This window comes from Myotis brandtii, unplaced genomic scaffold (assembly GCF_000412655.1).
Source record: "Myotis brandtii unplaced genomic scaffold, ASM41265v1 scaffold374, whole genome shotgun sequence".
Classification (NCBI taxonomy): domain Eukaryota; kingdom Metazoa; phylum Chordata; class Mammalia; order Chiroptera; family Vespertilionidae; genus Myotis; species Myotis brandtii.
In genome coordinates, this window is record NW_005364372.1 from 2,905,516 (window position 1) to 2,931,548 (window position 26,033).

The following is a 26,033-nucleotide window of genomic DNA, read 5'->3' on the forward strand; positions in this document are numbered from 1 at the left end:
ATGTGTTTTTAAAGGAATATCAGTGACATACGGGAGCATTGCGGTCTGGTCAGGAGATTGAAGGACCTGTGACAAAGGGAAAAAGAATGGTTCAGTTTGGCTTGCAGGATGACCCAAGGGGAAATGTTAGCAGGGCTCTGGGTGGATCACATAGGTTGGGCAGCAGGGAGCCCCAGTAGAGAGGTGGCATGTAGAGAGGAAGGAGAGAAAGTGCACAAAAGGGGAAGAAATGTATCTGGTGTCATTATTCTGTGTGTTGTTTTAGCTGAAGCCGTCCATTACATTTTTGGGCCCAACTAAGCCAATACCTTGTCTGTATCCATTTTTTCTGGGCTGTGTCCAAAAGAAAGTAAAGGCTAGAGACAGATCCTGTATGAAAACCCTTTTCTTAGTTTTGGTTTGTTTCTTTTTAATACTCTATGTTCCTGATGTTGCAAAGAAGGGAAAAAATTGTTGCAACTTTCATTTTACTCAAGTTTTAAAATTTGTTTTTTCTTTTTCCCCTCCAAATTTCTTGTTCCTGAACTTTGAGCAATCAGAAATAATGCTGGATCATACAGAAGGAAAACATCATATGAGAAATGGAAAGGGAAATGGAAGGGAATATTAACAAGGGTTCTATTTTGCTCACATTTTTAAAAGCACATTTTAAAAAATCTTGGGTATTTTGGAAGATGAAGGTCTTCATTATGCCTGTAGCTTCTCTGAGTGACAGCCATAGTGCTGATGCAGAGGCTTTTAGTCCTCCCTGGGAAGTCTTCATTCACCTGCCCATCGGCTGGGAGGCATCCTCAGCTCTGAATCACTGACAGAGAATCTGGTGGGGCCGGTTACACGGCTGCATGAGGTTTTGTTGGCATGAAGACTTTTTAGTTCTTGCCAACACTGAGTGTGCCTTCGTACTTCTTGGCAAACATCAAACTACTTCTGCTTCCTTTGAAGAAATAGGTCCATATTTATAAATTGTTCTTAGACATACCCACCTGATTACTTATTGCTTTGCTTTCCCATCTATATACTTAGTGCTTTGCTTTTCCATCTACTTATTCTTTCTTCCTAAAGTGAAACTGTAGCCATCCACCCTCTCATCCTGGTTTCAGGTGAGGAATTACGAATTGTGGGTGTTGTAGTTTTCTGCCTTTTAGGATTTCTGGTTGGGCAGCCTGGAGCTACACTGGGAGGACTTCTAGTCCCAGGTGGCTCTGTAAGCTGCAGTTCAGGTGCCACACGCAGAGCAAGACATGTTTGAAGAGAGCCCTTGGTTTACGCAGAGTGACTTTCATTCACTAACATGATGTTCCTGAACTGAAGAGGCTTGGGTTCATTTCCACAACTGTAAGTGTTGTTTTCAAAAATTAATATTCTTTTCCCTATTGATATATAATACAGATAGGAAATTGTGTCATTTCCAGAACAACTGAAGAAACTAAATGCTTCTTCCTTTTCAAGCAGAGCTTTATATTTTGTGAATTTGTGGGACATGGTTTAGAATAAACTTTGACACATGGAATAGGATACCTTGAGACATGATATAAAATAAAATAATTTATAAAAAGAGGAGGGAGACATGCAACATCTAAAATCAAATGTAAAAAACCCCACTTTGCTTTGCTTCAAATATGTAGATGGTTGAAAACCTCTGAAAATTGTAACTATTTCAAAAATCAGCCAATTGTGTTGAAGAGAATGTGGGCATTGAAGTCAGGTGAAGTTGGATTCAGTAGCCCCTCTGATTTAAATATGTGACCTTTGACAAGATGTTTCACCTTGTTGAAACTCAATTTCCTCATTCGTAAAGTTGGCATAAAACCTACTTCACTGGGTTACTAGAGTGAAATTAGCATAGTGCATTGTACTAAATAGATGATTAGACAATAACTGATAGAGGATGAACTTGGCTTCTTCCTAATTAAGTTTCAATTGAACTTCAGAAACAGATTAAAGAGACAAAAATATTGTATGAGTTAACTATGTGAAATATCTAGACTAGCAAATTCATAAAAACACAAAGTAGAATGGTGGTTGCCAGTGAGTTAGGGGGAGGGAGAAAATAGGAAATGTTTAATGGTGTAGAGTTTCAGTTTCGCAATTTGAAGACATTCTGGAGATTGGTCACACAGCATCACAAATATACCTAACACTATTGAACTGTACACTTACATATGGTTAAGATGGTAAATTTTGTATTATATATATTTTCACTACAATTTTTAATAAGAAGACAGAGAATTAAGGTGTCACTGACTCCTTAAATAATGTTCAAGTCTATTTTCAGTGGATCTAACTTCAGGATTGATATTGGATCACCTATGTTTATGCCTAGTTTTTACATAACAATAATTAATAGTTATTATGATGTATTTCTGTATATTCTTAAAGTTGTCTTGACCTTCGTGGTGATCCTTTTTATACCATCCTTAATTTAATTATGTGATTACCTCTAATTCATAACAGTTATTTTTAATATGATTTCATGGATACTGACAGATATAGCAATTATGAAGTCATAATTATTAGTTACAACTTACTTGAAAACTTTACATACAACCAAAAGTATTACTTATTGCAGCTTTCTCACATTGCCTGTAGCTTATTTATAAACAGATTATTTTTGTGTCTGTGCCCCCAAGATAACAAAGACTATTAAGACAGTGAAACACCATCTTATTTTAAACTGTACTAGCTAATTTGGAGTACAAAAGACAATTTAAGGTTTTCTTTATTTAAACATTAAAGCATGTCATTATTGACTTTTTGGAAAACCTTTTCTTGAAAAACCACTCAAATGCCCAACTTTCCATTAAAACTAATTAACCTCTATGGTATTTGGTGACAACAACCAGTATCTGTGATGAGTGTGCAACATTTTGCATGTGATATATTTAAATGAAAATTCTCTGATGACCTATATAACCAAGTCCAGGGTAGTATTAGAATGAAAACGAAGGAGAAAGAAAGTTTCAAAAGCACTTGATAAATACAGTTTATTGTTTGAGAGGGCAGTATTGGTTTTGCTGTTGAATACCTTTATGGTCTACTCTCTCTAAGAAATGTCATTTATTAATTTAACAATTACTTTGAACAATCCTAAAATGTTCTTCCACTGGACTTGAGGTTAAAGAGTGACTGAGGCATGGCCCTCATGGGAATCCTGGTACAATAGAGGAGATATGTACTCATAAAAACTTAAAGAGAGGAAGTGCTAATCCATCAATCACTCATGCCATTCCTGGTATCACTGTTGGTTAATTCCCACTCCTTAGAAGATATGATGCTCAGTATAATGGGATTAAAAAGAAGCCTCCATAAATATTTGCTTGAATTGTAATCATTGGAGACCAGAAAAAAATAAGTTGGAAAACTTATATATGAGTCTCTCAAAAGAAGAGTGGAGTGACTTCCCAAAACACCCAAGGAATGTACACCCAGCATGCCAGTGCATAATTCAGTAATGGGAAATGTCAAGTAAATACTATATTTGTACTGGGGGGATTTAATTTCTGTAGCAAGGTTGGAAAATGATCCCTATACATGATCAAACTTTATTGAGCCTTGGAGACAAGAGAAAGGAAGTTAGAGAGGCAAAAAAATGAAGGGAGTAGCTTTCTAGAAAATATGGGAAATTGAAAAGTACATGATATATTTGGTAAAGTTAATTTATCCAATCATTAACTCAACAAATAATTTCTGAACATCTGTGTGTGAACTAAAGTGTGGGATATAATATGAACAAGAAAGACACCATCTCTCCCCATAGATGGATGTACTTGAACATGTAGAAGTTAGGAAATGGGGCCAAAAATATGAATGAAAAAAAAGCTTGTCTGTAATTATGAAGGATTTTGAAATATCAGCTTAAGGAGTGTGCACTTATTCTGAAGTCACTGAGGAATCAGTGTGAGTCACTGTGAGGTGAGTGGCAATATTCATTTACTTATTCAGTAAACATTTATTCTACCTGTGCTTTGCTTAGTGCAGGGGATATAGGGATGGAGGAGCTCCTATTACAGAGGAAGTGAAAAAAGTATAAAAAAGTTGATAATGCTGTGTGATAAACAATACAGTGGTTGCACAAGACACAGATGCCTAACCCAGACTGGAGAACTGTGGTGAGAAGAGGGATGACCATGGTGAGAGATATTCCAAGATGTTTTTTGGGTTAGAGAAAATGTCTTGAAGAAATTTGACAACTGAGTTTAGTCTTTTATAAAATAGCAACTATGTGCTCTTTTATTTTGAGTTTAAAATGTGGCATGTTCACTCTAGAAAACTTGAGAACCACAGTCAGAATTATGGAGGATATACATCTTTGATATACAAGGAGTGACGAGAGAAATAGTGTATATATCCTGATAGTCTTTTTATGGCTATAATAGATATTAATGATGAATAATTTACAAAAAATGTTATGGGATAAGTTTAATTCACTTGACAATATACTATACATTTCCATATCATTATATAGTCTTCTGTAACATAATTTTAAGTTGCTCATTATATATGATATTATAATTTAACCAATACTCTACTGTTCATCTTTTTCTGTAGCCAGTGTTTGCTATTGTGAATAGTGCCACATTGAACATTGTTATACAAACATCTTAGACACGTTTGATTGCTTTTAGAGGTAAATTTCTAGAATATGAATTATATGTCATATTACCCACTAAAACTCCTGACCATATCATACAAGAGATATAAAGCTCTTATGGGATGTTCATAAGAGACTGAACTGATGAAACCTACATTTTAGAAATATCACCCTTAAAATATTGTGAAGGGAGAATAGAAAAGATGGAGGCAGAAAACTAGGCAGGATTTATCATAGAAATCTAGGTGAGAAAAAAATAGAACCTGCAGAAATGAAGTCACATTATTGATGGAATGTTATAAAAGATGTTAGAGAAATTAATTTTGCAGAAATTGATATATTGGAGACAGTGACTCAGGGGCAAGAAAGGGATAAAATTGACTGTGGATTACCTCCCAGTTTCTGACATAGGTAACTAACTGGGTGGATGGTAGTGTCCTTGTTCCCTTAGATAGGGAAGATAGGAGAAACAGGTTCAGTTGAGACTAGTAGTCTTTGACGTGCCTGTGACCATCCACATGGAGAAATTGTTTAAGCAGTTGGACAGGTCCAGGAGTCAGGAGTACATATAGGTTAGAAATAGATAGTTGTGGGAGACAGTGATACCCAAGCATAGCTAGTCATGGGTGTGGATGGGCTCTCCCAGAGGTATTAAGGACTGCTTCAGGAGAAGAGAAGAGAGCTCATGATGGTGCCTCCTGACATAATAGTATTAAAGTTTAATCAGAGGAAGTAATAGCCATACTAGAGACTGACAAGGAGAGGCCAGAGAAATAGGAGGAAATCCAATGAAGTATAGAGTGAGGGAAGACAATAACTTTCCAAGATGGGAGAAATTAACAGTGTCACATGTCACAGAGAGGCCTAAGAATGAAAGGTGTCTTTTACATTTCACTGGCACTTTTGTCTGGAACAGCTTCACCGGAGTGTCAGGGACAGACACTTGAATGTCATGATTAGAGCTGTGTTTCAATATGATGACTTCAGAGGCAGTGGGTAAATAGGCTTAGGGAAGGAAGAGATGAGAAAATGGGAAGCCAGTGCAACAGAGAGGTCACTGGGGCTCCAGAAATGATGTAATAAGGGCGAATGCAGGACACTGCCATGGCAAAATGAGACTGACTGTGGTAGTAGGATTTATCAAGCACAAGGATATAATGTATGAGGGAGAGGATGAAGTTTAAGAGGGCTCCAAAATTTTCATCTGATATGCCTGATAAAACCATCAACAAAGGCAGATTTAAGGAAAAGAAATGGGCATTTTTGTTAGTAGAGAAAAGGAAGAGCAGATGAGTTTTACCTTGGAGATGCTGATTTGAGATGCATAGGATATGACAACATTCACATGGAGAAATTCTGATGATGGCTTTATGGTTTTGTAGCTCAGGGCAGAGATCTAGGTTAGAGACCAAGATCACTGAGTTTTTCCCATAAAAAAAGGGGAGGGGGTGTGGAATCATAGGAAAGGCTGCAATAGCTCAAAGAGATCACTGAAAGTGAAAAGAACAAGAAAACCATAGGGAATGTTTAAATAAACAGGTAACATCAGTGGAAACACTGAAGAAAACAGGGAAGAAATGATCAAAGCAATAGTGGCAAACCACTAGGACAATGGAGTGGAGGAGGGGCAGTTTTAGGTTGCCTGGGTCATGACCAAATCAACCACAGACAAGACAAGCAGGGAGAGGACAAGGAAGACCTTTGGGATCTGGGCTAATTTCAACTCTTGCTTTGTCCTGACAAATACACTTTTAGAATATTTATTGAAATACTGTAATTTATGTTGTCTTGTAAGTTTTTGCTTTCACAATTTCTTTTTTCTTTTGTATGGAACTAAGTACCTAACTTTTTTAAATTCCAAAACATAGCTTTAAATTTCTATTCTTGACTAGATGACAGGAAATATTTTATGACCAAAGTTCTTACACTTCTAGAAAGTAGCCCAATTTTGAACTCATGAAAATTTATCAGAGGTAAATTTTCCTTCTCCTCCTCCTCCTCCTTCTCCTCCTCCTCCTAAATAAATTGTGTTGATTCACATATTAAACTTTTTTTTATTTGCTGAATTTTTCTCCTTGAAAAATTTAGTTCTAGAACTTCAGACTAAGGTGCTAGAAGTAGCCTCTTTATCCTTTGCTAATTGAAAAATAGCAAAGTGAGCAGGCCCTTCTCACTGGGCTATTCTCTTTGTGGATGATTTTGATAAAATGAAAATTCAATAAAAATATAATTTGCTTTTTTTTTATTTTGTTTTATTGCTTCAAGTATTACAAAGAGTATTACATGTCTCCCTTTTTTTTTCTCCCCTTGACCTTCCCCCTGCCCCCCCAGTGTCTTGTGTCCATTGGTTATGCATATATGCATGCATACAAGTCCTTCGGTTGATCTCTTACCCCCCCCAACCCTCCCCCTCCTTCCTGCTGTAGTTAGACAGTCTGTTCGATGTTGCTCTGCCTCTGTATCTATTTTTGTTACTTGCTTTTTAATATCAAGAATCAGGCATCATTTTCCAGATGGAAAAGGTATGAATGTGGTTTTATGTTTTGTCTGTAATCTGGGAAAAGAAAGCATATTTGTTACAGGTCACCTATTTACTGAAAAATCAGATGTATTTACTGTCTTTGATGTTTCATGCAAGTTTCCAAAGGTTCATGTTATAGATTTTATAAATGAGCTAGACAATGATTTGAAAAGTGCACTTCACTTGGACTGGAGTTTAGACACAGATGTATCAGGATGTCTGGGCTGAAAAAAAAAGTTGTGCCCAATAAAGAGACAACATAATATGTTTAAAAATTGAACTGTGACTGGAGGCCTTAATATGTATCTAAATATATTTACAAAGATATTAAATAAAAAGTTGAAGTAATTTTTACATATAATAAAAAATCCAAATAATATAAAAGCATATCCTATATAATAAAAGCCTAATATGCAAATAGACCGAATGGCAGAATGACTGGTTGCTATGATGCGCACTGACCACCAGGGGCAGAAGCTCAATGCAGGAGGTGCCCCCTGGTGATAAGTGCACTCCCACAGGGGGAGCGCCGCTTGGCCAGAAACCAGGCTCATGGCTGGCGAGCGCAGTGGCAGTGGCAGGAGCCTCTCCTGCCTCCACTGCAGGCAGACAGTAAGGAGCAAAGGGTCCCGGAATGCGAGAGCCCCGGATTGCGAGAGGGATGTCTGACTGCCCCCTGGGGATTGGGCCTAAGCTGGCAGGTGGACATCCCACAAGGGTTCCTGGACTGTGAGAGGGCACTGTCTGGGCTGAGGGACCATCCCCTGTCCCCCCCCCCTCAGTGCACGAATCTCATGCACCGGGCCTCTAATAGTATATAAAGTAAGCTGAAATGCCTGGTTTCAGACTCCCATCTGAGTCCTCTCCTCAGGACAGCATGACAGCTTTCAGTTTCTTTGGAAAGCTTCCAGTAATAAACATTCTAAACATATGGAATGTCCTTTAGTTTCCTGTTATGGTGATTGACTCATATCATTGCATATGAAGAGATCACATTGTTCTTTACCACATGGTTATGGATATGCCCGAGTTTATTTATTGGTTTCATATTGATGATTTTTATTTTTTAAAATATATTTTTATTGATTTCAGAAGGAGGAAGGGAGAGAGAGAGAGAGAGAGAGAGAGAGAGAGAGAGAGAGAAACATGAATGATGAGAATCATTGATTGGCTGTCTCCTGCACGTCCCTTACTGGGGTTGAGCCTGCAACCCAGGCAGTGTCCTGACAGGGAATCGAACTGTGACCTTCTGATTCATGGATATTCATGGATCGATGCTCAACCACTGAGCATCATATTGATGATTTTTTAATGTAATTTCTAGTCTTTAGCTGATATTAACACAGCTTCAGTGATCAAAGATGTTAAATTGGAAAATTTGACTTAGATTTTAAGACAATAGATGTCAGATACCAAAAAGATATATCTGACTAAAATCCCAAGTGGAGATATTTTCACAATTCCTGATATGCTCACCCACTCCCTGGTTTTAAAGAAAAATAAAGAGATAAAAACACTGAGAGGATTTTGTGAGAATGCATTTTGGATAGCTAACCCAATGTGGAGAGGTAGAAATGAGGGAGGTTGCTTTTTATACCTGAAGCTTAGAGAAACTGTACCCTGCAAAGCTGGTATTTTTCTGTTAGAAAATGAGAGTTGAGGGAGGCCAGCTGACAGAAGAATTAGATGCATTGCTCAATGTACAGGTAGTTGTAAGCTTGTGAGGATACCCCAAAACTCATTCATGTACATGTACGCGCGCGCGCGCGCGCGCGCACACACACACACACACACACACACACACCTTACACACAGTATCAGCAATGAATATTGCAGAGGCAAAGCCAGCTTACAATTAGAGCAGTAGATTAAAAATGTCCTGTTTTATTTCTCCCTTTTCTTCCTCATTCGCCAGCTTTAGAGGCTTCAATAACAGGAGCTTGCAAGTTGGGTGATGGAGGAGGTGAGGAAGAAAAAGAGACTTGTGCTGTACCCTCCTCAGAAGGCTGTAGACTCACAGGGTGGGGATGCAGGGAGATCTGTCTTACACTTGAAAATTGCTATGCTGATGGAAATATTGGATGGGGCATTCTAATTTATGAATCAAAACTGCATTTTGCAACTTAAAGTAACCACAGGATTTTCTTTAAATCTAAGAGTGACCATAAGATACTTGGGGCCAACTGGGGAATTTTCATCAGTGGTATTAGAAAAAAACTCCCCACAGTGAATGCATTTTTAAAAGGAAAGTGGTGGCCAAAAATATAATTGCATTCTGACTTTCTCACAAATTGTGTAAAAAATGGTTATATACCTATCTGTGCCTACATATAAGGGAAATTCATTTTTTTAAAAAATTCTTTTTAAATATATTTTTATTTCAGAGAGAAAGGAAGAGGGAGAGAGAGAGAAACATCAATGATGAGAGAGAATCATGGAATTGATCGGCTGCCTCCTGCCCCACACTGGGGATTGAGCCAGCAACCTGGGCATGTGCCCTGACTAGGAATGTACCCTGAGCTCCTGATTCATAGGTCAGTGCTCAACCACTGAGCCATGCTGCCAGGCAGAGAAACTCATTCTTAAACAAGGACAATATACTAATCAAAGGATTTCCAGAGCAGCATAGAGTTAATTAACTTGATGTAGGAACAAATTAAACACAAACCACTAGCTACCTGTCTTTTAAATTAATTTAAATTACCTAATACAAAATTCAGTTCCTCACTTGCACTATCCATGTTTCAAATGTTCAATAGCTACATGTAGCTACTGATTACATGATTTGACCAAACAGATATAGAACATTCCCCAAACCACAAAACTTTTGGTCCTTATCACAGGCATTACACCATTTATTTCTCACAAAACATGCTAGAAAAGGGATAGTTATTATTCCCACTTAATAGATGTAAAAATCAAAGTTCAGAGAGATTTAAAAACGTGATCAAGTTCTTTCATTCCAGGTCCCATGTTCTTTCTTCTAAGCCACATCGGTCAACCCTCAAGGCAAGTATAAAATATAAAATTGACTTCACTATACTTTCAAAATGCATGTAGGAATATTCTGAAATCTAGGAATCCCTAAGGAAGCTTTGCTCTTCTCCATATCATTACTGGATTTGTGGGAAGCACAATCTTGTAACTAGTGTCTAATACCTCCTATTTTACAACACATAAAATTTATTCACTGACATAGATTCAATTAAGAGACTTTTAGTGAATGCTAAAGGTTTTAGTAGCAACAGCAAAGTACTAAATAACAACATTTACCTATATTATCCCTTCACTTTGGTATATGGCTCTCTAAGAAAGTAATCACTGACTTGGTTATGCACAGATTGCTTTGAGACCAGATTTACTTTCTGGTCTTTTACAAATGAAGAGAAATGAAATTCATAAGAAAACTATTGCTTCACACCAAACATCTAGCAGTGTATGGGGATAACTGTTTTATTGGAGAGAGAAAATACAGGAGCAATTAAAAAAAACTAAAGATGATTAGCAATCAGTGAGTTATGAACACCACCCCTCTTCCTTAATAGGAGGTCTGAGAGGTCCAACTGGCACATAGACTAAGGGTGTGACCTCCAAGTTGTGTGTCCCTAGAGGCTGAAGCTCAAAAATGAAATGTAAGTAGGTCTTGAGTGTAAGACCTCAAGGGAAGACTTGTAATCTTTAGGGGGCTCAGGAGTAGAAGATGAAGAATGAGTTGGGCCCTGTCTCCTTCTCTCCATTCTCACCCCTACTTTCTTAATTCAGGCGGCTGCCACCTCTCCTCGCCTCTAGTTCTGCTCCACCTTTTGCTTTCTAAAATGTAAATCATAGACAGGATCATGTTACTCCCTTAATTTAACTCCTCTGTGTCTTCTTTCTTATTGGCTAAAGTTCAAGCTCCTGGGGATGTCTCATAAGACCATTCAGGACCAGTCCCTGTTGGCCTCTGCATCCTTTTCTCTTGCTACTTCCCCAGACCTTCTACCTCTGTTCCTACCCCACTGCTATGGCCCAGCCTTCCTCCACTACTTCCTGTTTCCTGAATGTTCACTCTTATGTTCATGTCGTGTGTATCACATTCCTTTTACTTGAAGCACTCTTTACCCTTCGTCTCCCTACAAACCCCAGTGTGGACTGGCATTTGAAGCCAGACAGCTCAACCTTCACAACCCACTTCATAAACACTACATGACACCATGGGGCAGAAAAGCCTCGCCTGTCCTCTTGTATATCATGATCCGTCTGCTACTTTCATTCCTCTCTTTTTCATACCGACAGATTGTGTCCACCTTCCTCTGGGTATGACCAGTACCCATCAAGATCATCTTTATATTTGATTTATCAATTCAGATGACATTGTGCCACATCTCTCCCTTTAGAATATATATTTTTAATAAGGAAACATAAAAATAGAAATCCATCCTTACAAATAATACCCAGTCATCTTTGAAGACTTTAAAAAAAGAGAGCTAAACAACTTAGGTTGACACTTTCCTAGATACAGAGTGAAATTACAAATATTCAAAAAAGGATATAGCACATCCACTGACCTATCAGAGTGGATGTTAGCCAGTATATGGTACCCAGGTATTCTCACTGAATATCCACTCTGCCTGGAAGCAGATGATAGGCATGCAAACATTGGATAGACCCATGTTTCTAGGCTAGCATGGCAAGGGATGTCTTTTAGCTATGAAGCAATGGGAATTTCTCCTGACTCAAGCAAAATAGGAAATTGGGTACAGATTGTTGAGTGCATTGTTTTGGCTCCCCTTTTATAAAATTGCTTTCTCTCTCATGTCTTGAATTGAGTTAAGCCATTTCATAAAGTTGAAATTTCCTATAATTAACCTGTGCACTTTTGCCTGTTGCAATTTAACAATAATTTACTTTTCCTTCCAGGATTTGTTGTTATGAGTAAATTGATTGAGAATGTTGATACTAGAGGTCTCTCAGTAACTTCTTTTTTTCTTGGATGTTATCATATTTTTCTTCAGTTTTTATCATTATTTTGAAATATAACTTAGTGTTTGTTAATGAAAGATATTTTTATGTTTATCTGTAGCTCTCCATTTCTAGTAATATTTTAAATGAGTATATGAGTGTAAATGCATGTGTGTGTGTGCATGCAAAATGGTATAGTAATTTGTTTTTCCTTCATTATCTTGCTAATAAGTGTATAGGATGTGTTTAAATCAAAACTGCTTTATAAAACCCTTTTCTAAAGGCCTTTTTCATATATATATATATATATACAGTTTCATAATTTACAGCTCTCTTATTGAGTCATTTTGTAGAATACCTAGTGTTATTTATTTCTAAATTTGTTTTAAACATTTTCTTAATAAATAAGAATTATTTATTTAAAAAATACAGTCTATTTTATTATTAAAAGAAGGTGGTAAGGATTGAAGTGAATTCTGTAGTATTATCTTTGAATGACATTTTATGTGCTCTTGACTCACCTCTGTAAGTTCTTCATTCATTGTGTTGTTTACTTCTCATGTTAATAAGTGCTCTGTTGTTGCTGGGTGTTTCCCGTTTAACTTGAGCCATTTCATTTTACTAGTAGAGCATGGTTCTGAAGTGGATTGCTTCCTGATGATTATGTGATGATCTCCTTAGTGTTGTTGGAGGGTGTGGTGGGAGAACAACGGGTTGTCTTCAGGCCAAGAAGGTGCCAGAATGGCCATTATGCTGAGCAAGGCAAGCCAAGGCTTTCACCTGTATACTTCACTGCTGTCTCCTGCATTAAATGGCTGCCTCTGACACTCCACACACTCCCAGATCTCTCCATGGTTTAATCCCCTTATGCCTCAGATATCTTTAGCTGGGATGATGCCTACTTTCTTCATGCATCTGAACAGGAGAAGGTCAAGTCTGCCAACTCCTTATCTGTGGGCCACATTCCCACCTTCATAGCTAACGATTTTTCCTTCTACTCCCAGTTTCCTTGCGCAAGCTTTGTATAAGCCACATAATCTGTCTGTGTCTCAATTTCTTATCTGCAAAAGAAGCTAATAGCATTGGCTACTTTTCCTATAAGATAGTCCTGAAGATTGATAAGCCAGCATTCTAAAGCACAAGTGTCTAAGGTGATAGGCCCTCCATAAATTCAGATTACTATTATTACCATCCTCCCTTTTTACTGCCAGAAAAATAACTCACATAGGATCTGGTATCTACAGAGGGCTTTGCATTTTTAACGTATTTTATAATGCTCAATAATTTAGAAAAGCCTCTCTCTGCATAGTCTCATCATCATACTTCTATGTACAAAGGATTCACTCAGTGTCCTCTGTAGATATCTCTTTGTCATGAACTCTTCCTTGTTTTGCCAATTCAGATTATTATCTTTTAGTCCTATTTGGTCTCTCATTTGAAAGATTTGTTCTATATCAAGACTGCTTGAGGTGTATGGGATGACTTGGATTTATTCTTCTGATTGAATTAATTGGATAATCTATATGTCATTTGGTGATCCTTATAAAAATCTTGCTTCATTAAAGGTAACTGGAGAGATTAAAGATGAGATTGATATCAGAATGGAGAACTCCATGATAAAGGCTAGGACCAGGGGCAGACTTCAGGAGCTTATCAAGACATAACTACATAACCAAAGGGTGGAGCCTGGACAAAATATTTACTTGTCTGGATAAGCCTCAGTGTTTACATTGGCCGATTGATCCCTTTTCATCCCCTCCTGGCCTCTAGAAGACCAACATCCAATAAACTTTGAGTCCTTGGCAGTCCTGCTTTGTTCATTGTTTATATCCTGAACTAGTCTGATACATTTGAGTTCTTTATTCCTCTTGATCTCCCATCCAATGCCTCATTCTAGTTCAGAAAAGCCCCTGGGACTTTACTCAGGCACTAGTTTAATTAGTGCCAGGTTTTTCCCAGCACTCATGAAAGGGGATCAGACATTGCTTTGATCAATATCTTTTTGGCAATGGTTTGCTTTCCCCCCTACCACTCTCCTCCATGTCCCTGGTATCCTGTGCTCTCGGGGACATCCAGATAATATGTAGTCTTCTTGAGGTTTCTTTGCTAATATCCAAACTTCAGGCCTTCCCGTTCCTTCCTCTACCTGGATGAGCCAGTGTGGTAACTGGAAGACAATCTGCCCTAATGACTTTGCTACTTCAGGGTTTCACTGCTAGAGAGTGGTGGTATCTTCGTATGATCCTTGAAATTTTTAATGTTGAAATGGTTTTTATTAAACAAATATTTCTATCAATGACATCACCTATATGTTCTAGTGGACAAAATAAGCCTATGTATGTAACATAAAAAGTGAAAACAAACAATAAATTGTAGCTTTGGAAGCATTTCTCATAAAAGCCAATATGTTCAAGTCTACAAAAATTGAATCTAACTTTCCTGTGCTTTCCTGTTCCATCTGAAAAATTGAATATGAAATGACTTTGAAATTTGTAGTTCAAATGTGGCTTTAAAAAACTTTATATGTTGTATCTGCAGTTTGTCTGAAATCTTTGTATGTCATATAATAACATTATATTTCTTATTTTTTGTCTGGACACTTTTGTAAAATAAACCATGCTCTCAAGCTTATTCATTCCTCAGTTTATTGATTGCTGGTACACAGAGACATATGCAGCTTTTACTAACAGACAATAGAATTTGGTATGTATAATGTTAAAAATCAAAGTCAGGTCAAAACTTTAAAATGGTCAAGAAAGAAAAACAAGTTATCATTAAGATTCCACAGAATCTTTATCTTATCTGTGCTCATTAAATATAAAAAATGCAGAGCCATCCAATTCTTTTCTCAGAGGTAAAAAAAGAGAGAGAGAGAGAGAGAGAGATTTTAGGGGACAGAACCAGTGGAAAGCAAATCTGAAAAGAATAAAGGACAGCACCTCCCTGGATAGGCCTGGGAGAAGTAGGAAAGAGAAAATAATGTTTGCATCATTGTTGAGTTTTATTTTTTTTTAAATATATTTTATTGATTTTTTACAGATAGGAAGGGAGAGTGATAGAGAGCTAGAAACATCGATGAGAGAGAAACATCGATTAGCTGCCTCCTGCACACTCCCTACTGGGGATGTGCCCGCAACCAAGGTACATGCCCTTGACCAGAATCGAACCTGGGACCCTTGAGTCCACAGGCTGACGCTCTATCCACCGAGCCAAACTGGTTAGGGCGAGTTTTAAAAAATCTTAGACTGTCTTTAACTTTTAACAAAATACCAAATCATTGACCCCTTTTCAAGAGAAATACCATAGTTTTAAACCAATAGTGGGGTTGATTTCTCAACTGTGACAAAAATAAACATCTGGCAATCAGAGAAGTGTTTTTAGAAAATCCATTGTCCCATTTTTCTATATTTATAAAAGGAGAAACTGAAGTTGATCAATAATATTCAAATATGTACCATGGAAAACTATGAGCTCTGTGGAGTGACAGCAGAGCTCCTCATTAGGGGGAAAGTGGTGGTAACAAGGTGAGGGGTGGAGGCTATGCTCCCCTTCCCTTTCTACCAGATGAAATTTGCTCTTATATATTCATTTTCCAACTGTATTTAAGTTTTGAAGAAATTGGTTCATGTATGAGAGAATTATGTTTGCAACCATTTACTTAAGTTATTGCTAAGGTCTTTTCAGTTCTAAATTACTGCTAAATCTTTTCAGTTTTCTATGACCATTAATGATAATATATATTGCATATAATACACACATATACATACATCAACACACTTTGTTATATACAACTTTTCCCCAATATAACTTGAAGTACCCAATCATATAAGTACGTATACATTAAAATTGAAAGCCATTAACAATAAAGCTAAGCCTCACATAATAATGTCAAGGTATGGTGATTAGGGAGGAAATTAAATATTCAACAAATAAACAACTGGGATATGGAAAGTTACTGGAAAATGCATAAAAACCTGGCCTAAGTTTCCTTAGTAGCCAAGGTAAAACCCAATGCATGAGAGGGTACTAGTCTTTTCTAAGAGAAAACATTAACATTAGGAGGAAAACTTTTCCTATCCTAAACTCTGAGAAAAATTTGCCATACATAGCTTTATATGATGACACAATGGGCAAATTCCCTGACTAAATTTTTACAAAAATAATAGAGAAATTTTATATATAGTGGCATCTCATCTTTATCATGAGTAAAAACCAAGGAGGTAGTGCTAAGCCATCATTCTGTAAAGGCCACTTTGACAGGAGGCTGGAGTAATATGCTTTACTTTTGATTGGAATTGATTTGGGGATGAGACTATAAGAACTGTATGCTGTGAGTGGTTCGCTGGACGGTGGCCAGAGATGGCATAGGCTCTCAGGTAGCACCTGAGTGATTCAGGTTTAAGCTTTTGGGTGCAGTGAAAAGAGTGAGGGCTACTTAAGAGGCTCTTTACACCCCTTCCATGAAGCCAAATAAAAGTGTTCTTCCTGTTTCTCGCTAATAAAAACTAAGGAGAAAGAAAATGAGAAGGGGCCACGACTTTGTTGTACTTTTTTTCTCAGTTTGAAGAAAAAAAGAAAAGCTGGTTTCCCTGCCTCTGTCATTATTGAGCAGTGTGTCAGAACCTGGTAATTATTTTCCATTTCACTAGTAATATATAAGCATACTTTATCCCTGAAGTTCATTAGTACTGTGGTTTGTAATTTAATTATTTTTAGCTCATATAGCTAGCATAACCAGGTTACCTTTTGCAGGGATAATTTGTGTTAGTGTGCGTTTCTTTGCTCCTTAAAAGGAGCATATTCTGTTATTTCTTGCTACTTAAGCAGACTACCCCCAAACAGCGGCTCAGAACAAGCATTTTATTATATCTCACAAATAGGTAGCTAAGAGATTTAGGTCGGGATTGGCTGGGTGGTTTTATGCTCAGTATAGTATGGACTGTGGCTCTGGGCTTGCAGGTGGGCTGGACTGGAGGGTTCAAGATGGCTTCACATTCACCTCTGGCACTTTGCAGGGATGACTAGAAGTCGGGGCTCAGTTGGGACTGTCCGCCAGAGCATTTATATGTAGGTTCTTCAACCTGGTGGCCTCGGGGCAGTTGGAATTCTTAAATGGCAGCTGGTTTCACCTAGAGCAGTGGTTCTCAACCTGTGGGTCGTGACCCCTTTGGCGGTCGAGCGACCCTTTCACAGGGGTGGCCTAAGACAGTGGCTGGCAAACCGCGGCTCGAGAGCCACATGCAGCTCTTTGGCCCCTTGAGTATGGCTCTTCCACAAAATACCATGTGCGGGTGCGCACGTATAGTGCGATTGAAACTTTATTAAGTTAATTTTAGGGAACGTTGTGGAGTGAAAGAAGATGTAGTGTCGAGGATTGAGAAAGGTATGTTGAGATGGTTTGGACATATAGAGAGGATGAACGAAAGGAGATAGATGAAACAAGTATACAAGATGAGTGTGGATGGGAGAGTTGGAAGGGGTCGACCTCAGCGAATGTACCTCAATCAGATTGAGGATGTTTTTAGCAAAGGCCAGCTTAGGAGTACCCTAATTAAGTTAATAACAATGTACCTACCTATATAGTTTAAGTTTAAAAAATTTGGCTCTCAAAAGAAATTTCAGTCGTTGTACTGTTGATATTTGGCTCTGTTGACTAATGAGTTTGCCGACCACTGGCCTAAGACCATCCTGCATATCAGATATTTATATTACGATTCATAACAGTAGCAACATTACAGTTATGAAGTAGCAACGAAAATAATTTTATGGTTGGGTCACAACATGAGGAACTGTATTTAAAGGGCCAGAAGGTTGAGAACCACTGACCTAGAGCAAGTTTTCCAAGAGACCTAGTCAGATGCTCCAAGGCTTTGCATGATAGACGTGGAAATCCCAATACATTGCTTTTCTTGCATTCTATTAGTCCAGCAAACCACTAAGGCCAGTCTAGATTCATGGGGAATCTCAATAAGAGGATAGCTAAGAATTGAATTAGAAGTCATATTTAATATACCACAGGGTAATAAATTTTTTCTTGTATACTTGTATAAATTATCTGCTCAACAACATCATCTATTGGTTTGAGTAGAACATTAACATGGCTTTATGACAGTAAGAAAAGATATATATATAATTTAGTAACTTGCATAAAATTACTAAATGTTCCTTAGTAAACTTGAAAAATTATAATTTCTTCAATAGTAGGCTTAAATAAAAACATTAGTTTGTAGTAATATATATACATATTATGTATTATATATATTATATCCTCATCTTCTATTTTTATTATTTTACTCCTTTAGTTAAATGATAAAAATGAGATGCTAAATTCTCATTCGCAAGTTTAAGTGTAGTCATATTAAATAAATACTACAGAAAATTGACATAGAAAAGAGGAGATGTGCCAGCCATTTGCCTGTTTGCCTCCAGCCTCTATTTCTACCAGTTGATGCTCTTCTATGTATTATAGATTTTCCATACCCTACAGATTACCTTTGCAGGTTGTTATTGTCAGCAAGATTCCAGTTTGGTCTTGCAAATAGGAGGTCCTGGCAAGAGACTGAGAAAAGAAGGAGGGGAAAAGAGACTCATTTTCTGTTTTCAGCTGCTGGGCCTCTATCCACAGCAGCAAAAAGCTGTGAACTACAGCATCCTCTGGCCATTCCAGTAGCTTTAGTACAGAATTCTGCCTAGGATCCAGCACTAGTGCCTCCTCAGGTACCCCAGCACCTGCCACGTGGAGTTCCCCTTGGCTATACCAGCACTTGTCAGCAGAGCTGAGTGGTACCTCCTCAGCAGTTCCAGCACCAGTTCTGTAGGTCCCAGTGTATTTCCCAACTAGTGTGTTCAAGACACCTTGTCCCAGCTGTCCAAGCCCCTGCTGCATGGCCCTCATCCTTGGTCCAAATCTGACTTAGGGACCCCATGCTTAGTGTTTCAGTACTTCTCGAGGCACTCTGGAAATACAGTGGCGAGCGGGTTCTGGGTTCTACCACCTCCTCCTCCCTTTTGTTTCCCTGGCTGTGGGGGTAGTAGCTGCTTCCTGTAGGTATCCATATCTAGGCTAACTCACTTTCGCTTTTTGTTCTTTCAGCTTTCCACTTCCCGTGGAGAGAAAGACCTCATATGGTTTCTATTTTTTCTTACTGGACCCTGAGTGCCACAGTAGGTGCTGTGTTGCTGCTAGTCATTTGCAGAGATGGATAAAATGTTCACTAAGAAAAAATGTTCAGATAAGTGAAACTGGTGTGACAGAAAGGTGAGCAGGTCATTCATCAAATATTGGCTTTGTGTTTATAGGGTAAGTTGTGTTTTTCAAGGAAAAACTATATTGTCACAAAACAGAAAGCAAACATTATTGGGAGTAATGTGTGTGTGTGTGGTCAGTGTCAAATTGAATTTTATATCAGCAGAAGTCATAGGAATAGGTCTATTGGTCATTCTGTCAGAAGTTCACAGACAGGCTCTTGAAAAAGAAAAAGTGCTTATTAGGAAAAGGGCTTATGATGAAAATCCTTTCATGCTTCTTGGTTTGACAAAAACCTAACAGATTTTGGCTTCGTTGCTGTTTTGAAGCCGTGACCTTTGCCAGAGTTTTCATGCTTTAGAATTATCTGTGCAGGCTGTGGGGTGGGAAAAGGCACAGGCAATTCCTTTTTGAACAAAAGAATCAACCAAGAGGAATGTTTATTTGTTATACCTTGACTCTTATATTCACTTGTCAGCTCTGCAAAATTTGTACCCAGAAAAAAACTTTTATTTAATGTTAAGATCCAGTAACAATTTGTTAGTTAATTTTTGGCTTTAAATATACTATGCTAAACAATAATTAAAATATTACGATAAAAATGTTTTGGGTAAAGGAAGTTAAGTGGAAAACCTTAAAATTAAACATTTAATTTGGATTCACTGTAATTATATTTGATGTTCACTAGAAAAAAAATGATTTGGAATACATATATTTGAGCAAACATAAAATGGCCCTGGTTTATTTTTTAGCACTGTAAACCTGGTCAGTTAGATAATTATCTTTCTATCTTTAGAGTACCACTTATTTATTGTTAGTCCATATCCTAGATGTCCTTCTTTTATTATTAAGTCACTTTGGGATACAAAAGACTGGCCTCCATCAAACTAAGAGCTTATTTATTAAAGCTAGTGGGGGCTTATTTAGAATATCACTTCATGTGACTGTCTCTGTGAGCTTGTAAAACAAATAAGTGCTTGAAATTAATAACCAAACTAGATCAGGAGTGAGCTATTCAAATATTCACAGAATGAGATCTTGGGATGTATGTAGACTAAAGAATGTAGACATTTGCTAGCTCTCAAAGTATGAATCTGAAGATAATTTAGGAAAGTGAAGATATTTTGTGATTGTCTGTTCTACTCATTTACAATGAGCCACTTTAACCCTCTAATATACCATTGATTATAATGCAGATTAGAAGGTAGAAGGATAGACATCAGAGTCTCATATACTTCCCTGGATCTCTGTCTGTCTACTTGTCTCTGTTTCTTTCCCCCATCTTTTGTTTGCAGGCAGCCTCCTTCACTTTGGTCTAGAGCTGACGGTGTAATTTAACTCTCACTTCTTGATTATCTTTCCAGAGCTTTTGCACTGTGATTGGCATTTAAAAGTGATTTCAGAAAGGAAGGGAGAGGGAAAGAGAAAAACATCAATGGTGAGAGAGAATCATTGATTGGCCTCCTCCTGCACACCCCACACAGGGGATCAAGCCCACAACCCAGGCATGTGCCCTGACTGGGAATTGAACCATGACCTCCTGGTGCTTAGGTCAACCACTAAGCCACACCGGCTGGGTGGTTAGCATTTTTTAAACAAAAGTCAGCCATTCATGTAAACTACCTGTGTGGCAGATTTGCAGTAGATTCACACACTACCTAGAAAACCTTCACAGACTTCTGTTGATTTGTTGCACATTAATTTTGGTCTGTTAATCCAGTTATTTCTTTCTCAATTTTCAAGGGGAAATAAAATTTATTCAACATTTACTGTATAATTATTTATTGAACAGCTGCTATGTACTAGAAACTGTTCTAGGTTCTGGGGATACAAGAGTGAACAAAATAGGCAAAGAAATAAATCTTCACCCTTAAGGAGATTGCATTCTAGTATGGGGAAAATGGGACGTAACAAAATAAATTAGCCACTTATGTAGCATATTTAACTGTTGTAAGTGGTATGGAAAAAAATAAGGAAGAGATATGCAACAATGAATATGTGTTGAGTTATTAACTTAAAATAGGAGGCCAGGGAACTCCTCATTAATGAGGTGCTATTTTAGAAAATATCTGAGATGTTGATGAAATATACAGTGAAAGGGAAAACAGTAAGTGCAAAAGCCCTGAGGCAGGAATGTGCCCTGTGCCATCAAGGAACAGCAAGTAACCAGAGTGGCTGGAGTCATATGAGGAAGGAGAAAGACCCTAGACAGGCAACAGGGCCAGATGCTATTGAGTAGGGCCATATAGGCCATATGACTTTGGCTTTTACTTGGCTGAGAAGTCATTGCAAGGTCTTAAACATGGATGAATAGTATGACCTGAGTGGTATGATCTGACTATTTGAAGGAGAAGAGAGTGATAAGTTGTACTGTGTTTGTTGATAGGTCAAGTAAAATTAGAAATAATAATTTACTGTTGAATTTGGCAATAGAAAGTCATAGGTGACCTCAACAAGAGCATTTCTGGTGGAGTAGGGGGTGGGCAAAAATAATCTTTTGGTATAAAAAGAAAGGAAGAAAGTATTTGTAGATAAGGAGAGAAGGGTGTGTGTGTGTGTGTGTGTGTGTGTGTGTGTGTGTGTGTGTGTGTGTTGTATGTCTGTTTTGGCTGCAAAGGGAAAGGTACAGTGAGGTGAAGCAAAATCAAGACAGGTTTGGCTGAATTTTTGTTTAAGATGTCAGAAGTATCAGCATGTTTTTATGCTTATGGGAAAGATGTAATAGAGGGGAATAAACTAGTAATGTAGGAAAGATGGAAGAGTGTTTTTGATGCATTTTCTCTGAGTAGGTCAGCAGGAATGGGACCTGCATACATGTAGATGGGGAGACTTGGCTGGCTGTGCTGTAAACTCATCCGCAGTAATATATAATAATAAAAGCATAATATGCTAATTAGACAGGCCATCCTTCTGGACAAAGCCGGGGCTGCAAGGGAAACTTTGGTTCCGGGTGCCAGAGGAAGGAAGGCCTACTCCTGCATGAATTTCGTGCATCAGGCCTCTAGTAGGAAAGAAATCTAAATACATGGCTCCAAATACTTCAAGGCATGTGTTGCGAACAAGTGGAAGATCTCTCTGATGGCTTCTTTTGAAAATTGTTAATAAAATATGAAGCAAGATCAACAGCTTTCTGTATTAGGACAAGTAGTTGGAATGTTAGATTTCACCAATGTATGGCTTCATTAGTTAGTAGGAGAAAGTTAAGGAGGCATGCAAGAAGGCAATTGGACTTCCTGTCATTTATGCTGTGAATATAGAAAGAGAAAGTTAGCAGGGAGGCAGGTCAGGTAAGGGGCAGTGAAGAGGTCATAGGATTATTAGGTTGCTGGACCTATAAGGTGAAAGGATTGCCATGCAATATTAATTCACACTAGAGTTCATCTTCATTTTAAGAATTTTCCTTTGTTCCCATTGTGGTTTCCTATTTATCCTGGTTTTCTATAAATGTCTCCCTCTTTAAGAACTACTTATGATTTAATTATGATTACTTTCTCTGTGTAAAATAATATTTTTATAATCAAATATATCTGCTCAGTAAAAGATGGAAAATATAAAAAAGAATATGAAAATAAGTATAAACATTCTTATCACTTAAACACAGTACTAGAAATTTTTGAATATGTCATCCCAATCTTGGTTCTTTCTCTGATTTGATTAAAACACAATAGTAATCATTCTATGCATTTAATTTTGTACCATGTTTAATTGTTTTCATCTTACCTTAGTCTCATAAGTATGATTCATGTTGTTACATACTTTTATCAAGATTATCTTTACTGACTGCATAATATTCCAATTGAGGTATGTTTAATAATTTACTCAGTTTTGTCCACATTACAGTATATTTAAATTATAGGATATTTTACTTGGCTTATTGTATGTCTTTATGCATAATTTTAAAAATTATTAGTTGGATTCCCTAAGGAATCTTTATAAGTTTATTCTTTCCTACTTCAAACAGGATAATTCAAATTCTGCAAACCAATTTTCAGATATCTTTGTTTTCTTTATGTGAATCCTTTCAAAATTTCCACATAGTACTTTAATTATTTTCACAGTGGATATAAGCACAGCAGACTAATTTTATGTTTTCAGTATTTGGGCTCCTGTTTATATTATTTTACTCATTTTTCAATATGATGCTACATTTTTTATGGTGCTCCACCATGACCACAGCCATAAATTCACTCAGTGAACCTATAGTGTTATTAAGATAGTAATTTATTTTCATTTTAAGTACTTAGTTCAGTGAATAAATATTTTATATTTATGGACCAATATTTTCTTCTGAAAGTTTCCAGGACCATTTAGAATATTGTCGTTAAATGACTCATTTATATTGAAAAACTCACAAAACATCCAAGTTAGCAGGTCGCTGTGAGCTTAAAAGGATAAAAATGCTTTAAGATTCCAGGGGGTTTGGAGAGACAACATGAGGAAGTCAGGGAGAAACGCAACCTGTGCGGCCAAGGAGCAAGACTTTAAGGAATTGGACCCCCATTATGGATGTAACAGGAGCTCTGGTCACATGGTGGTAATTCTTGTAGTTGTTCCCTCAGAAGATCTTCAAGGCCTTTCACATTAGTGTCTTCAGGGACACTGATTACTCTGCATGTGGTCACTGACAGTATGGACATCAGGGCAAGATTCTCGGGCTTTGGCTTCTGGCTGTTACTTCCTGATGGATGATATTGGGTAAATTCATTAATCTCTATGTATCTCAGTTTTCTTAACTGCCAAGTGGAGACAATAATATCTTTTACCCCACAGCACTATTGTGCTGGTGAGAAGAGATAACAGGTGTAAAGTACTTATAACCCTGTCTGTGCCCAGTAATTGTTGGCTACTATTAATTACTGCAAATCTAAGTTAATCTACAGTAAGCAATCATAAAAATATATTTCTGCCTTTCTCTTTTACGCCATGGGATCATTTTTCCCATCCCCCACCCCACCAGAAATGCTCTTATAGAGGTCACCTCTGACTTCCCATTGTCAAATTCAACAGTAAATTATTATTTCCAATTTTACTTGACCTATCAACAAATACAGTATAACTTATCACTCTCTTCTCCTTCAAACATTCAGATCATACCACTCAGGTCATACCAATCATAAATACAATCATAAAAATGAAGTTGAAATGGCAATACAACATATAATTTAGATTAGAAAACATATGTGGGAATAAAGAGAAATACTACAGAAAATAAAGAGAAAACTCAATAAGAAAAGATAACCTTTACATATTTATATGGTTTTAGCAGCAAAGCTCTGAGCCTATGAAGCAAAAATAGAGCAAATTACAAGAAGAGTTGATTTTACAATTTTAAAATCATGGTTGGAAATTTTATCACACCCAGATCAGAAACTTATAACCAAATGTGTAAAATAATTATAGAGTATACTTGAACAATAGAGTCTTAAAACTTCATCTAACAGATACAAAGGGACTCAGAAATTTCATGCATTAAGTTAGTCATTTGTTCTTTAATTTCAGATTCTCAATTTTTTAAGTGAGAAAAAGAAATTGCACTATATATATATATATATAGCTTCAAAATTCATATTTCCTTTATACTATTGTGATTTTTGACATGACTAATTATAATTCTAATGTTCTACTTGTTGGATTTGGAAACTTTCAGTTTTTAAAAATATTGTTTAGCTAAAAATGTTCCTCTAAGTTTACAGGAAATATATATATTTCCTAGAAAGACATTGGCCAATAGATTCAAAAGAGAGATACTTATACCATATAAAGTTTATGTATTAAAAACCCAGATGCTTTTACTAGGAACATGCTAACTAGGGAGGTATTCTTTGGGATATACGTGTGTGTGTGTGTGTGTGTGTGTGTGTGTGTGTGTGTATTTTTATTTATTTATTTATTTATTTATTTATTTATTTAGTGAGCTAGAAAATTGCCACCTGGAGCATAAGAAAACTCTTTTTGCCTAAGCTACACTCAGAACCAAGGCTTATGCTAAAAGCGGGTCTTTACATTGTCTTAATGTCCAAAGTGCCTTCATCTAGATCTTATAATTCTAAGAGAAAGAAGAATCAAGGAGAAAATGAACCCAACAAAGTATACTGAGGGAGATAGTATTTGTCCCTAAACTGTAAGAGCAGAGCTGGTCTTAGATATAATCCCTAGCTATACCAGGAAAAGATTTTTCATTGATCACCCTGAAATCCCAAGTCTAGGGCAGTGTCTTCACCCCTGGAATGATTGACTTGTAGAGATGGGCATCTTGAGCTGCCATGTATTTTATTATGTCTAGTAATATGCTTGTCTAAAACAAAACAAAACAAAACAAATATATTCCCGTCACTTTATAATTATGATTTGATGACTCTGTCTTCCCTATGCATCAGAATCTCCTGGTAATTTTTATGAAAATGATATCTGGCACAATTCACCATAGCTAAGATTTGGAAACAGCCTAAGTGCCCATCAGTAGATGAGTGGATTAAAAAACTGTGGTACATCTATATAAAGGAATACTACGCTGCAGTAAAAAAGAAGGAGTTCTTACCATTTGCAACAGCATGGATGGAACTGGAAAGCATTATGCTAAGTGAAATAAGCCAGTCAGAGAAAGATAAATATCACATGAGCTCACTCATTTATGGAATATAATGAAAAACATAAACTGATGAACAAAAACAGATCCAGAGACAGAGAAGCATCGATCAGACCGTCAAACCTCAGAGGGAAGGTAGGGGAGGGTG

The 26,033-nt window shown here is 37.2% G+C and overlaps 1 protein-coding gene across 2 annotated transcripts in view; it reads left to right on the forward strand.

The window, feature by feature from the left end:
* MACC1 (metastasis associated in colon cancer 1) overlaps window positions 1-26,033 on the forward strand; it is a 159,059-nt gene that overhangs the window by 100,425 nt on the left and 32,601 nt on the right. Inside the window, exon 1 of one of the 2 annotated variants that reach the window (XM_014544642.1) lies at window positions 1,191-1,335. The exons of the other annotated variant lie outside the window; for it this stretch is intronic. The gene's annotated coding sequence lies outside the window, so the exon portion shown is untranslated. Of the gene's footprint in view, window positions 1-1,190; window positions 1,336-26,033 lie in introns of those variants that run through there. 2 annotated transcript variants of the gene reach the window in all.